Consider the following 15,290-nt stretch of genomic DNA (forward strand, 5'->3'; position numbering starts at 1 on the left):
AGAAGATGCTGTCTTAGTTCTTTTCTTCATTATCAGATGGAGCTCCCTTATTTGACCTCTGTCATAGGCTTCAGCTCTGTGACTGTGATCCTCTAGTGGGCTCACTGCACTCTGCTAGTCTTTGATGCAGCAAGATCCCAAAAATGGACACAGTATTCTAGATTTTCTGTGTAGTTGTTGATGGGGAGTTACTGAATGATAAATATCAATGGTAGGATCCCCACAGCTACCTGAATGTAGTTTATGTGCCAGACTTGCTATGAGAGCAGTTGAACGGAACCTGTAAGGATGGGTTCTATAAATCTTTGCCTTTGCACCTTGTTTTCCAGTTCTGAGAAGAAGAGGGATAGAAGAATTTGAAAGAAGGCAGTTCTGGGCTACTGCATCCAGTTCTGGGCTTCTCAGTTCAAGAGGGACAGGGATCTGCTTGAGATAGTCCAACGGAGGGCTACAAGGATGATTAAGGGACTGGAGCACTGCCTGATGAGGAAAGGCTGTTTAGTCTGGAGAGGAGAGGACTGAGAGGGGATCTAATAAATGTCTATAAGTATCTGAAGGCTGGGGGTCAGGAAGGAAGGAACAGCCTCTTTTCATTTGCCCCTTGTGAGTAGGACAAGAGGCAATGGGTGTAGAGTAGAATACAGCACAGGAGGTTCCACCTCAGCATGAGGAAGAACTTTACTGTAAGGGTGACAGAGCACTGGAACAGGCTGCCCAGAGAGGTTGTGGAGTCTCCTTCTCTGGAGACTTTCAAGCCCTTTCTGGATGCATTCCTGTGCGATCTGTGCTAGATTCTATGGTCTTGCTCTGGCAGGGGGTTGGACTTTGAAGATCTCCAGAGGTCCCTTCCAACCCTTAACATCCTGTGATCCTGTGAAGGTAGAGAGTGCTTGATTATAACACTGATATTAAGTCCAGATTCTAAAGCTTCATTTTCCTCAGGAGATGACAAAGAAGCAAATGATGGAGAGATGAGGGAGAGCATGGGGTGTTTGATTGGAACAAGCACATTGCAAGCCCTCAAGCTAACTGAAACACTGGAGCCAGTTTAGTGCTAAGCATGATGTAATGCAATGAAGAGTTTCCTTTTTTAACTGTTTCCAGTTCTACAATTAGGAATGTAGTAACCCATTGCGTTATGGGAAGAAAATTTATTTTTCCTGGTAGGCTTTTTAGTGTTGGGTAAATATGACAGTTGGAACACATGGTGTTTCCTTAAAAGCTGTGAAGTGAAATGATGGCTTAGTGGTGAAAAAAGGGATCTTGGGTGTTTACAATCCAAGGCAGATTTGTTAGCTTCAGAGGTCGGAGTGTTTTCCACCAGCTAGAGTAGTCTGTCTGGGGCAAGTGCCAAGAAAAGAAAGAAATCTCCCTCAGGGAAGCACTAGGGACTTAATTCACAATATTGTAAAAATTCATTACCTCAGTTTCTAGACTTGAGTTCTGAATCCAGTGCTAGTCACTGTTTCTGTATTTGCAGTCACTGATACAGGCACCAATGTGAATTTTGCTCTTAAGTTTGTAGATGGCACGAAAACTGCTGAAATAATGAAGGTTGTTAAAAGGGTGATCCAAAATGGTTGATTAAATGATGAAGTTCCAGCAAAATTCATTTTAATACAGCCAGATGAAGGGCAGTACATCAGGAAATTGAAAAATGGATATAAGACTCTCTGAATGGAAGGCTGCTTTGGGACGAAGCAACCCAGAAGGCAACGTAAGGTTGTTGGGGGGTAACTTGCTCAATGTGTACTTAAGCTGAATAGCTCTGGCAAAGAAGGCTCATGAGGTTTGTTCTTGATACTGAAATTTCTATCTTGGAAGATTGTGCTCTTTTTCCTATTTTTTTCCTTTCCCCTCCCCCTCCCCTTGTCTCTGGCTGCAGACTTTTTCTTGACAAACTTACTTTCCCCTCCCCCCCCTGCAGAAAAATCAAATTAACTGTACTGGCAATTAGCCCCGGGAAGGAGACACTAGTTAGAATAATTATTGCTGGAGGTGGAGGTCTGTAAAGCCTAAGGCTAAACAAGAGGAGACAGATTAGAAACAGCTCTTTGGACTCTGAGAGATGAAAAAAGTCTGGGCTTGGAAAGTTCTTGGATTCCTGGGGAGAACCTAGTGGCATGGATGAAAAAAGATGCTGGCTATATAAGAGCAAAATATTAAATGAATCACTTAAAATGTTGTTCAGAATCTCATACCTGTTTCTGACTTATAAACCATCAGGAACAATCACAGGATCTTACACAGAACACAGTGCTAGGGTAAGTTAGCCTGCAGGTACATCTTGGGAGCTAGAACCTATGTTGTAGTGAATCTAAAAGCTAGACTAGAAAATGCCCCACAAGATGCCTGAGATGCCTAGGTGCAGAAATCATTCCCTTTACAGTAAAAAGGAACCACTGCTGGGAATCAAAATGCTTTATTTTGATGGAGCACTGGAACAGGCTGCCCAGACTCCAGTGAAGTCTGCTCTGGAGACTTTCAAAACCCACCTGGATGCATTCCTGTGCAGACTACCCTGGGTGACCCTGCTTTTGGCAGGTAGGTTGGACCAGATGATCTCCGGAGGTCCCTTCCAGCCTGTAACATTCTGTGAGTCTGTGATTTTGGTAAAAACACATATTCTTTATTTGTGGATTTTTTTTTTAATGTAAATTGCTCTTCCATGTTCAGGAAAGAATTGCTTGTGTACCACCCTAATAAGCACATATTTCATAGCCTTTGTCCACTTGGATTCATTGTGAGCTTGGGGAGAAAGCATTTAGCTTTTGTGATCATTATCTGCCATTACCTCCTATGAGGACTGTTACACTTTACTGAACATTACTGCAGTTAAGGTTTGGAGTTGCAACTCCTTTAAGAAATATCTATTTCCACAGATTTGCAGCTCAATATTAAGCATTATGGATAGGAAACATTTAGCTACAAGAAGTTCTTTAATTTTTTTTTCTGTCCTTTTCCTTTGGTGTCAAAAATGGAATTTTAAACAGCATCATTTTCTTAAAACTATAAAATAAACAAATTGTGCTGGAGGTTTTCTGATCCCCCCTCCCCTTACTTTTGTCCATTCCCCTACCCCTCCTGCAAATGAAGAACCTTTTCTCTGGTCTGTCAGTGTGAAATAACTGTGAGAGTCTCTGCAAAGCTGAATGGTGATTAATAATTAAAGGCAGATCCAGAGGAATGTATCTATAATGCATTGGTTTGTGGAGGGAGGAGCAAGTTGCTTTTTCTTTCTTTTTTTTTCCTCCTTTTTTTTTTTTTTTTTTTTTTACCCCCTCAGTGAAAATAAAGATTTAATAGCTAGTCTTCATTTTAGACACAAAGCCTAAGCTTCTTATTAGTCCTGATGCTGCCCCTGGGTAGGGTGAGTGAGGTGTTCAGTTTGCTGGTCTCTCAGTCCTTGCTCACATTAGGCAGCCATGCACAGCCACAGGCTGTTATTCTTCTCTGAGAAAGGAACCAGCCCTAGGTGCCAGGATACTAAACCCAAACCAGACAGCTGTGATCAGAAGCCCTGCACATTAAGGCACTGAGAAGTAAGCATTTCTTTTAGGGACTGACAGCTCTCCAAATAGCTTAACCTGCTGAGAAAATGGACACTGCCCGAGCTGGATAGCAACCAAAGAACTGAGCAGCTGCTCTGCCCTTCCTGGCTGATGCATTTCACTCTAGCACATTTGCTGCCTTCTGTTTTACTCATGGGGAATTCACATAATTTTCAGTCCTATTTTTCAATGCAGTCCCCTGTCCCCTTTACATCCTTAAACCTGGATTTCTTTCATTTGTTCACTTTTTTTCTTTTTTTTTTTTTTTTGATCATTGTCCTGTTGTGTGTCAATTAGTGCGACTGATAACAAGTGGAATGTGTGTGTCTCCTCCCTAAGAAATGCACTTCAGGCTGCTTGTATCCTCACTTGGGGAGGGGAGAGGGAAGCTACAAAGATATCACTTCAGGTAAATTGCTGTCTGTTTGCTCTTATTGAGAGTAAAGGATGCTTTGACCTTCTCTGGATCAGGAAATATGAAGGAAACTTGATTTCTTTCCCTGCTGATAGTGCCCTTGACATTGCATAGGTTTCTGTGGGTAGCTCTCTGAGCAGGGCTGTTTGTGAGCACAGGTAGGAAATCTCTGCACTGAGTTAACTCCCAGTATTGAACTTTTAGCATTTGTAATTTCTTTCTTCATGTAGCAGCAATAACGATGCTGTATTAATGAACCAATACTGTAATGTGATGTGCTTGCTCAGTTTAACTCTCTGAAAGAAAACCTGAGCCATTTGGAAGTGTGTTTGTCCTATATTGTGTGCAAGAGTTTTCACTGTGATACTGGGATAATCAGATGTTTTGACTGTTGAAAGCCAAATTCTAGCTGAAATAAACTTTGTTTCCTTGTTTTTGACATCACTTTTGCTGAAGAATTGTTACTGTTCTCCCTTTGGGAGAAAGAGAGTTCACTGAAGAACTGGCAGGGAAAATAGAAGATTTAAAAATGTTTTTTATTATTTTTTTCTCAACCTCGATCAGCTTTTGACAAGCTTCTGTCTTCAGGAGGTGGCTGAGCAATCTTGAATGGATGTTTTATTCATTTTATTGTCTACAAAATAAAGTGCTAGCAGCTATTTCTTGGGCTGGATTGAAAGCATCTTCTCTCTTCTACTTGCTGTTGAAAAATACAGGCCTACTGCTCTAAGATAATGGGATTGGGAGAGATTGGAAATATTCTTTCTGTGCTGATGAAAAGGTGGGGTTTTGTTGCAAAGCAGGGAAATCAAAGGAGACAAATGTTGGTTTAGATGTATGGGTGTTCTATTTTTCCTGTGACCTTTAGTCTTTGCAAATTATTGCAAAACACAGTGTTTAATTAAAAACCCCCAAATGTACATGGATGATTGTGGGTCGACATAATAGATCTGAGGTAATTTCAAGCAGCCTCTCTCTGCTCAGTTTCTCTTCTACATTGTGAGTGAACTTTTACTTTATGAAATACCTGGGTAAGTGCACGTTCCCCCTCTAGGATATAAAAAGCTTGCATCATTAAATATCACCCTAGCTGTTCTCTTTGAGCAGCCTCCTGTCTCTTATAACTTGACATTTAAAGTCATATATTTGTACAACTAGGTGCATTTGGTGGAAAATGCTCTGTGGTTGTTTCTCTTCCGCTCTGAACGTATGAAAGTTCTGCAAATATTGCGTTTATCAAAGCTGGATCCTTCCCTTCATGAAAGAAAATTTCAAGACCTGATTTACTTTTAATATGTTTTGAGTGGACCTAATCCAGATTCCCCAATGGTTCAAACTGACTTTGGATCAGGCTCAAAATAAATGCATGGGTATGGAAGGGTGAGGAGGGAGCAAGGAAAACATCCGTTTGCTAACAACACTGAGGTGAAAAATTGCTGTTGGGTTTGGGCTGTATCTCTGGCTATTAGTGTCTTTCTGTCATAGCACCAGTTAAAGCCTCATGAACTCATGAAAAAAATGATTTGCAAGAATTAAAAGGTTTGGCTTTTTTTGTTCTTTGTTTTGGGATGAGGTGATTTCCATCAGAAAAGGGCTATTGAGTGGTAAACAGAGAAGGCTATGCTGTAAGTTTCAGAAATAAAATACTAAGAAGTCTGACATTGACAGTACAAAAATAGAACAAACTCATTAAGAAAAGAAAAAAAGAGATTGGGAACTAAACAGCAGTTCCAGAGACATACTCAGAATAATGAAGGACAACAGTAAATGTTATGTGCACTCTACAGAAGTTTAAACTGGTTGATGGTATTAAGTTCTGGGATAAAGTACCTCGATGTGAAACTCATCCTAGTCAGACAGGCTGTTTTGAAGAAATGAAATGTGTTTTCCTCAGCAGTTACACACACTAGTCTGCTGTGCTCTCAGAGATGATATATAGTCACACAAGCTGCTTCTAATGCTTTCTTCAGATTTCTGTTTAATCCTTGGTGGAAAAGCAGGTAAGGGGGAAAAATGAATTTTTTCCGTATTGAAAATGTTGATTTTGGCACAAGTTCCATGTCAGATAGGACATCTGTGCTATGGAAGCACATAACTGTACTTCAGACCTTCCAAGCTCTGCAAAGTGCTTGTGCATAGCTTTAAATCTTGGGTTGCAGTGTTAGGGTAAATGGCCTCTGATGAATGCAAGACTTGGGGCTGGGAATTTCATCTATTGGAAACAAAATCCCTGAGGTTGGTGGCACATGGAATTTATGTTGTCTGTTGATCCTGTTTCTCTGTTTGTCCTTTTTGATGTGTTAGTTTCCACTCTGCCTTGACTTCTCCCACAAGCACAGGTTCGTTCAGTCTTTCTGAGATGATCAAGCTGGAGGCGTAGGTCCTTGGATCAAATCAAGAGGGATAAAAAAGCCTTCCAAAGGACTATGCAGATCTATATAGATCAATCTGATCTCCAGAGGGATCTGTTTCTGTCCCTAGGGGCTTCTACATCACAAATTTATGTGGGATAAAGCAGTGATATATCTCTGCCTCCATTTCCCAGCTGTAAAATAGGTGGTACTAGCTTATGTTAATGGTATGTGACAAACCTGAAACTGCTACATTCCTACAGAAAAATGCCATGAGAAGGTGTGTGAGAGAGAACTGTTCAAAAGTGCTCTAGGAATGAATTAGAAGTATTTTTCCTCCCAAGTCTTTGCTGCTTAACTCTTGCACCGATTCTTATATCTAGGAAGATGGAAGAGTTGTTCTCATAACTTGAAGAAAGTTTTTAACCTTTTTCTAAAACAATCTGGGAGACCAAGCATGAAAAACATCGGTTTCTAAGGGGGAGAATTTCACATTAAGAGTTTGTTGCTGAAACTGCTTTGCAGCCCTAGCTACAACCTGCTAACTGCTGACATACATAAACTGTCTCCAAAGAATCTGTCAAAAGCTTGAAACTTTGCTGGAGTAAAATAAAGAACGGTAGACCTCATTTGTCAGGGACAACAATATTTTCCTGCATGTATCTACTTGATCTAAAGGTAATTTGAAATGTATTAGGGGTTTAAGGTTGGAATGCAAGGCTGATTTTCACCCTGGCTCTAAGACGACCGATTGTGTTAGTATTCTTCACACTGATTAAATTGAAACGTAGTGTCCGGGTGGTGGGACAGCATTAGCTAGAGATCCAAAATGCTGTGGCATTACCTGCTGAAATAGCTGTCTCCTTTCACAGACAGTGCTGTGTAATTCCACTTAGCTTTAATGACCCCATGGCTTTTAAGGTAATGAACACCTAGGGCAGAAGGCTGGGTGAGGAAATACAAAAAGCTGGCAGAAACTCAGTGCTCACAGATTGGAAACCTCCTGATTTGGCTTTGGACTGAATGTGGAGAACCTTCCAGCACTCCCTTGGCCCCTTCCAATGTTTTCTTTGACATATTTGGCCCCTGACCAATTTTCCCAACTGCTCCCAAGCCCTCTGTAATAGTCTCCTAACACAGTTGGATGTTCCTTCAGCTCCTTTACACCCATACCATTGGCACAGATATGAAATTCTGCTGCTTCAGAGATAAAGCTGAAGATAAATGTGCTTTCATCCTTCTTCCCCTCAAAAGGGTTCATTCCCAGTATTTTATAGTAGCTGAATTCTGTTCATGTCATTTGAAGTGTTCCAAATTTATTCTGTGTGGCCACAGCGAGGAGGCAGGCTTGGTGTTGGAGTGGAAATGGTTCCCTTTCACACCATACTAAAGGCAGTGTGTTGCTATTTCTCCTGAAGTTAATTATTTCAGCAAAAGAAGTAGAGATGAAACAGTGAAAGTAAAAAGCAGACATAGAGAGACCAAATTCCTTCCAGTAAAAGAAGGACATGGGGTTGGCATTAGGCCTCAGCTGACCCTGTGTGAAGCTGTAGAGAAAATGGTCCTTGCTTGGAGAGGCAGCGGGATCCACCCTGCTGGGAGGGTGCTGGGTGCTGGGGGACTAAAGGACTTCTTTTAGATAGCACTTGAGGTAATATACCTAGATCTGTTTTGTGTTGTTCCTCTTTTACTAGGTGACCCCCTGAATTATTTGTGTTGTTTTTTTTTTCCCCCACTCTTTCTCACTCTGTTTTTGTGTCATTTGTCCAGGTCTGATTTTGTCTTTGAAATAAAAGGTGTTAAAGTATCCCTAAGCATGTTAATGCTGTTCAGTGCAACACAGGTTTTCTCTACTGCTAAAGGTGTGACACAAGTTTTTCATCTGCCTCTGTGGTGTCTCTGGTCTCCTAACTGAAATATTAATCAGCATCACTGTCACTATGATACAACTGCTTTGATGTTTACCATTGTGATAGTTTAAAACTGTCTCTTTAATTTTTAATAATGAATAATTTTAATAAATTTTAATAATTAATAATGTGACAGCATCCATGGAAATGTCAATGGATCTGTCAGGACCACGCTTGCCCTGGCAGTACCCCTCTCAGGCAGGAGTGTGCTGTTGTTCCCTCCTGTAGATCACGTGTCCACGTTTATCTTTCTCATTTATAACAAACAAATTCAAGTACCTGCAGTATTCAGGAAATATAAAGTCCAGTCCTTACTCATGATAAGAAGGATATTAAATATTGTGACTCTGGCTGATCTTGATGAAGCATCAAAGTCCTCACTCCTATATACAGTCTTACAAAGCCTCTTTATGACAGGCAGGCAGGTCTTATTTGAACACTGTAAGTCATTCTCAGAAGTAATTAAATGTAATTTTGAGGTCAGTGATGCAGCCTCTGATACGTATGATGTTATCAGGTACAATGATGCTTAGTCCTGTGGCTCTGGTGAAAACAGAGCAGCTGTGAGGGAGAGAAACTTATTCCAAACTTATCTGCCAACAGCTCTGTGTCAAATGAGCACTCTTCCCAGCTTGTGGTATCCTGTACAGATGTTTCCAGATGTCTTGCATAATTTTTTTTTTTTTAAATCAAGAGTGCAATTATTTTCTAATGTGAAAAAAAGCAAAACAGGCAGACTCACCCTGGCTTTGAAAAATGATTTAGTGGAGCAGGTTGGAAGCTCACTTGCAATTGTTAACGTTTTACCATTGGGCAGTAACGCTGCATGACAGACTGGGAAGGTTCCATGAACAGCACTTAAAATGTGACCTTTCTTTCCTGATGAATAGCTGTATAACCTTGATGACCAAGGTGAACTGCCTGTTCATAATGCTAGGTTCCTGAATTATCTGGAAGAGGATGTTTTACATATGTCTGCTGTGGATGTCAGCTCTTGTTCCTCTTGAATTTTCATGGGAATAGAAAAGAATCTTCAGACAATAAGCTTGCTCCTGCAGGAAGGATTGTTAATTCCATTCAGAATACATTACTAGAGGAGACAAGTTAGGCTATATTTAAAAAAAAAATTACAATTAGGAATCAAGCCAGACCAGGAGAAAAATATTCTTGCTTCATGCTGTAGAAATTTATTCTCTTGGCATGTTTGTAGATGTGGTTTTAAGAGCTTATCAAATGCTATGTTAAATATTTAAACCTAAAAAAAAAAAATACTTGAGTCTTGTAGAAAAAGGCAATGGCAGCAAACCAGAGATTTTAGTGTCAGAGGTGACATTGTTTTGAGCTCTTTGGAAAAGAACTGGAAGTTTAATTGAACAAGAAGTTAAAATGTTAGACACTGTTTTCCAAGCTGCAGATTTCGTTCCCAATTTTGAGTCCTGTAATTCTGTGGCCTTCAAATTTGAGTTCCAACTTGCTTGAGCGACTTCTGCATATGGAGTGTGCTCAGAAATCTTGGAACTGCATCTAATGAGGATGGAAATGAGCAGCAACATGAATATGTTAGAGTAGCAGCAGTCCAGATTGCTTGACAAATTTTACATATGCTTTGGTTTTTGAGGACTGACCATTAAAAGTTACACAATAGTCTCTGTTGTTGTGCTGATGTATGGGTCAGGCAGTACCACTTGGAAGTCTGTGCTTATCCTAGCAGCCAACTGAGAAAAACTGAAGTGCAGCAAATTACTGAAGGTTGAAAATATATTTGGGAAGCATTTTTACTTCCCCTGTTCTTATATTTTTGTATTTTTTGTTTGCCACTCTCCTAGATAGGTTTGTGATAGGAACTGGCATGGCTTCTTCTGCCAGGTGGCTCTCTCTCTGTTAAATACTGTTAAAATCAGTCAGGGTATTTGGAAGTATAAGGTAGGGATGAGCAGCCAAAAGCATGTACATACAGTACCATCACAGAAACATTATTTTCTTAGGAGTTTGCACTGAAAATCTGGCATCAGTTGATCATGTGAAGAACTCGGACCGTAGGCTTCCTGAAGGCAGTAGGTTGTCTTTTTGTTCCATGTTTGTGCAGTGCTAACATAATATAATCCTGTTCTGAGCTAGATAGTTGATTAAATATATTGGATATCTTAGAGTTACTCTTCTGTATAAATGTTTGCAGGGTCAATGTGCAAAGTGCTATATTTAAAATATTTTGGGTTCAGAAGCAATCAGAGCCACCACTTTCCAGACCAGGCACTTATGCAGCTCTTGTGGTTTGAAATACCTTTAGGATTATAGGAATTGAGCCATTATTGTGTCTTACCTTGAGTTCTGAATAAATTCACTGTACAGAATTATTACTAATGCCTGAGCTAAGTGCACTGGTCCGATCAGTGACTTCATAAACACTAAGTTCTCTCTTCTCCCAATACAATTTAGTTAGAAGGACTATAAATCTACTTTTTAAAGTCTTTCATGTTAAGTCATGGGTTGCTTTTATGAATTTTATTACCAGAGATGAGTATAAACTTATACAGTGAATTCTTAATAGCTTTAGTAATGATATAAATGCCTCCTCCTTCACTTTTCATCATCACACTGCAAAAGAGTAAACCTGAATGGTCCTTTCCCATTTCCAGTTCCCCATAACTAATCAATTATGAAGTTGTTAATAGTCCTATGGCAGTTGGTCCATATAACAGACTTGGGGTAAAATACCTTCAGATGAATAATCTTTTTGGTTTTTTTACTTTTCTCCTAAGAGTCTTTGATTTAAATGATGTATAAACCCTGCATGCTACAGCAGTGAACATGCCTTGAGGGATTGGAGCAGTAGGTGGTTGCCTATAATCTGTTAGGGAGATTTTTGGTTATTAGTTGTCAAGAAAGTTGTGGAAGTACAGGAGGTGATGATGACAAATTAATAGGCTGCTCCCAGAACATCTTGAAATCTCTGAACTAGTTCCAGTTTGCATTGAAACAGTTGAAAACATAGCTGAAAAAGTGAGTTAGAGAGTTCTTGAGCAAACGAGCAGCTTCTGTTCCAGTCATACAGAGCATTAAGTGCTTGTTCCAGTGACTCTCATAAACACTTTGCTAGATTTCTGTGGATTCATTCACATGACTTAAATTAAGCAGATGCTAAAACTTTTGCAGGAACCTGAGTCTGCCTGAGCAGTGTATTTTCCTGGTAGGTCTGGCTGCCCAGAAGTGTTTATGGCATGTTCTCACCTTCTGATAAACTTGGGAAAACACAAAAACTTGCCATCATACTTGCAGTTATGCTTTTGAATGTATAAGTCTTTGCTATTAAACTTCTGAATAAAAGCCAGAAAAAAAATGATTACTTCAAATCACAAATGTCAGGGGTCAAATAAAGCTTAATCTGTAAGAATCTCCATGTAGATAGAAAAAGAGAGAACTCTTTCAATAATGATCCATGAAAGAAAACATCATAGAGGGGGAGGACATGCAAATTTATTTTTTCCCTTAACTTGTTTTTTTGTTTTTTTTTTGTTTTTTTTTTAAAGGAATGGTCTTAACAAATCCTTCACAGAAAAGGAAAAAAAAAGCCAAATATAAAATACAAACGCCAAGGAAAGTGGTTGATCTAGAATTCTTTCCTTTTTCCTTTCTCAGCCCTCTTAGCTGACATAATGATGGGAGGATTAAAATGGGCTTCTTTAAATGCATATAAGGAAATGATGAAAAGCACATTGAGAAGTACGTTTTGCTCCAGCCTTGCTGCAAAGCATTTTCAGAAGTGAGCGAGAGAAAGTAAGAGGGGAGAAAAGCATAGATAATTCTAACTTTAATTATTCATGGCTCATATCTGTGGAGTTTTCCATTTGTTTTCCATGTCTGTTATTCACTGAAACCCCAGTGCACTCCTGAGGGCAGGTCCATATACTGAAGCAGGTTTTGGGTCAGAAACTGGTAAAACCCTTTTGTTTGCAAAGCAAATGTGAGCTATAACTACTTCAGCTGTGAGAATCCATCCACAATGAAACTAAGTTATGGAAGCAGTGGAATAGCATAGGAGAAGCAAAATTCTGTCTGTACATACTCTTCACTCCCCCACCCTCACCTCAAAAGGACAGGTGGGAGGAAGATGAGAAAGTAGCAGTAGAGAAATTTCTGAACTTCAAATTTTCCCAGCCTAGACAAATTGACCTGAATTACAGTTATCACTGCCACTGAAAATTTGCTTCCAGTGCACTTTGCATATGACTTTTGGAATCCTAAGGGATTTATCTTCCATACTTTGGTCCATATGGAAAAATACTGGCCAGCTCTGGCTTTATGGAGAGCTCAAGGGCTGTAGTAAAGAAGCAAGTAATAAAACACTAATTTTATGACAAAGCCTGAAAGTTTTCATTTTCTGTTTTCCCCTCCTAATTTCAGATCCCTATGGTGTGACATAGTTGGCATATGCCTGTCATGTATCAAAATAAAACAATTTCTTGGAATAAAAAAGGTGGAAATATTGTCTCCTCTAGGGAACCTGGCAGGGAAATGCTCTATTTATTCTGATATTCCCGAAGGAGGTGGTGAAACTGGAGGTATTTGCCACTTTGCTGCAAAGGGGCAAGCAGTAGAAAGGTGATCAGAGAGCTGTGAGGTGCAGTAAGGACTGCTCCTAAGTCTGATGAGCAAATATGGAGCAAGAAATCTATACTAGACTTCCATGTCTTTATTCTGGACCAAAACATGTATGAAGTTTTACTTGTACTTTATGTACTTTACTTTAAAAAAACCCAAAAAGACAAAAACAACCCCCCCACCCCAAAAAAAAAAAATCTATGAAGAAAGACTGACTGCCTTTTAGGACTGCCTTTTAGGACAATGAAAGCAGAAGGGGTACATTTCTTAGGTGTATTCATCCAGAGCACCATCAAGTGTTGGCAGATCCCTAGCACAAAACACTCAATTATTGTGGCTAATTCCATTGACATACTCTGGAGACTAACTCAAAAACCTGTTGGTAAATTTAAGATGAATTGATTTAAAATGGTTTCACAAGTCTTCTCATGAAACAGGATGGACTAGAAGATCTCCAGGTAACCCTATGAAAATCCTTTAAACAAAGACTCTGGTAAATCTAATTCTCCTCTGTTGTCTATATTTATTTTAGCTATAAATTAGCAACACAAAAAAGGTACATTTATTGTAGCTGTCCAGGACTGGTGGTAGTATTGAACTGGTTAAGAAGCATACCCTTGATTGCTCAGTTGCTGTTGTGCTTCAAGCCTCTTCTCATCTACAGGACAACCCTGTATATGAGCCTGTAAAATGCTTGCCATTATGGACCCCCATTGAAATGAAATCAGGCAAACAGGACTCTGCTCTTTGAAGTGACAAACAAGATCCAGAAATCCTCAAGACCTCTACATTTTTTTTTTTTTATTGTGAAATGATTCCTCCTGGTTTTGGATCTGTTTCTTAACTGAGAAAGAACACTGTTAGGGTTAGTAGGATCACTGTTTAACCTGAAAAGCTGCCCGCAAGCCTGGGGACAATAATGTAAAATCTGTTAAATAGCTGACCTACATTTTTCAGATACTGGGATGGAATCCACTGGCATCGTAGAAATAGTGGTGAGCCTCCCAGCGGCCTCATGCTGCTCAAGCTGTGGCAAGAAGCTGCTAGCAGAGTTTAAGAATTTGAAGATGGCTTATTGTGGCTTTGCTTTTCCTCCTAAATCAGTCTCCCTACTTCTGGCGTAAAGTATTTTGATCCTTACAAGAATTTACCAGTGAGATTGGAAAACACGGATACCTGGGTTTCAGAGCTGTGACTTGCATCGGTGCACCAATCCTGCACCAATCCTGCTTGTGGCTGCTGCCCAACACAGCTTCCAATCACCTGAAAATCATTGATTTGAAGTGTGTGGAACAGCAGTAGCTTCCCAGTCTGGTGTGTGCCTCCCCTCAGTGAACTATGGCTAGCAAGCAGTACAGTGAGCCTTCTTTTCTTTTCTTTTCCTTTCTTTTCTTTTCCTTTCTGTGCTTTTCTGTTGTTCTTTTCGTTTGTTGTCTTTTGTTTTCGTTTCTTTTCTTTTCTTTTCTTTTGTTTTCTTTTGTTTTCTTTTCTTTTCTTTTCTTTTCTTTTCTTTTCTTTTCTTTTCTTTCTTTTCTTTTCTTTTCTTTTCTTTTCTTTTCTTTTCTTTTCTTTTCTTTTCTTTTCTTTTCTTTTCTTTTCTTTTCTTTTCTTTTCTTTTCTTTTCTTTTCTTTTCTCTTTTCTTTTCTCTTTTCTTTTCTCTTTTCTTTTCTCTTTTCTTTTCTTTTCTTTTCTTTTCTTTTCTCTTTTCTTTTCTTTTCTTTTCTTTTCTTTTCTTCTTTTCTTTTCTTTTCTTTTCTTTTCTTTTCTTTTCTTTTCTTTTCTTTTCTTTTCTTTTCTTTTCTCTTTTCTTTTCTTTCTTTTCTTTTCTCTTTTCTTTTCTCTTTTCTTTTCTCTTTTCTTTTCTCTTTTCTTTTCTCTTTTCTTTTCTCTTTTCTTTTCTCTTTTCTTTTCTCTTTTCTTTTCTCTTTTCTTTTCTCTTTTCTTTTCTCTTTTCTTTTCTCTTTTCTTTTTCTTTTTCTTTTCTCTTTTCTTTTCTTTTTCTTTTTCTTTTTCTTTTTCTTTTTCTTTTCTCTTTTCTTTTCCTTTTCTTTTCCTTTTCCTTTTCTTTTCCTTTTCCTTTTCCTTTTTCTTTTCCTTTTTCCTTTTCTTTTTCCTTTTTCCTTTTCCTTTTTCCTTTTCCTTTTTCCTTTTTCCTTTCCTTTCCTTTTTCCTTTTTCCTTTTTCCTTTCCTTTCCTTTTCCTTTCCTTTTTCCTTTCCTTTCCTTTTTCCTTTTTCCTTTCCTTTCCTTTTTCCTTTCCTTTCCTTTTTCCTTTCCTTTCCTTTCCTTTTCCTTTCCTTTCCTTTCCTTTCCTTTTTTCTTTCCTTCCCTTCCCTTCCCTTCCCTTCCTTTCCCTTCCCTTCCCTTCCCTTCCTTTCCCTTCTTTCCCCTTCTTTCCCTTCTTTCCCCTTCTTTCCCTTCTTTCCCTTCTTTCCCTTCTTTCCCTTCTTTCCCCTTCTTTCCC

General features: G+C 39.1%; 1 protein-coding gene across 1 annotated transcript in view; it reads left to right on the top strand.

Annotated features, from left to right (window-relative positions):
• SORCS2 (sortilin related VPS10 domain containing receptor 2) overlaps positions 1-15,290 on the top strand; it is a 535,405-nt gene that overhangs the window by 180,523 nt on the left and 339,592 nt on the right. The gene's annotated exons all lie outside the window — the stretch shown is intronic.

The sequence above is a fragment of the Indicator indicator genome, chromosome 23 (assembly GCF_027791375.1).
Source record: "Indicator indicator isolate 239-I01 chromosome 23, UM_Iind_1.1, whole genome shotgun sequence".
Taxonomy (NCBI): domain Eukaryota; kingdom Metazoa; phylum Chordata; class Aves; order Piciformes; family Indicatoridae; genus Indicator; species Indicator indicator.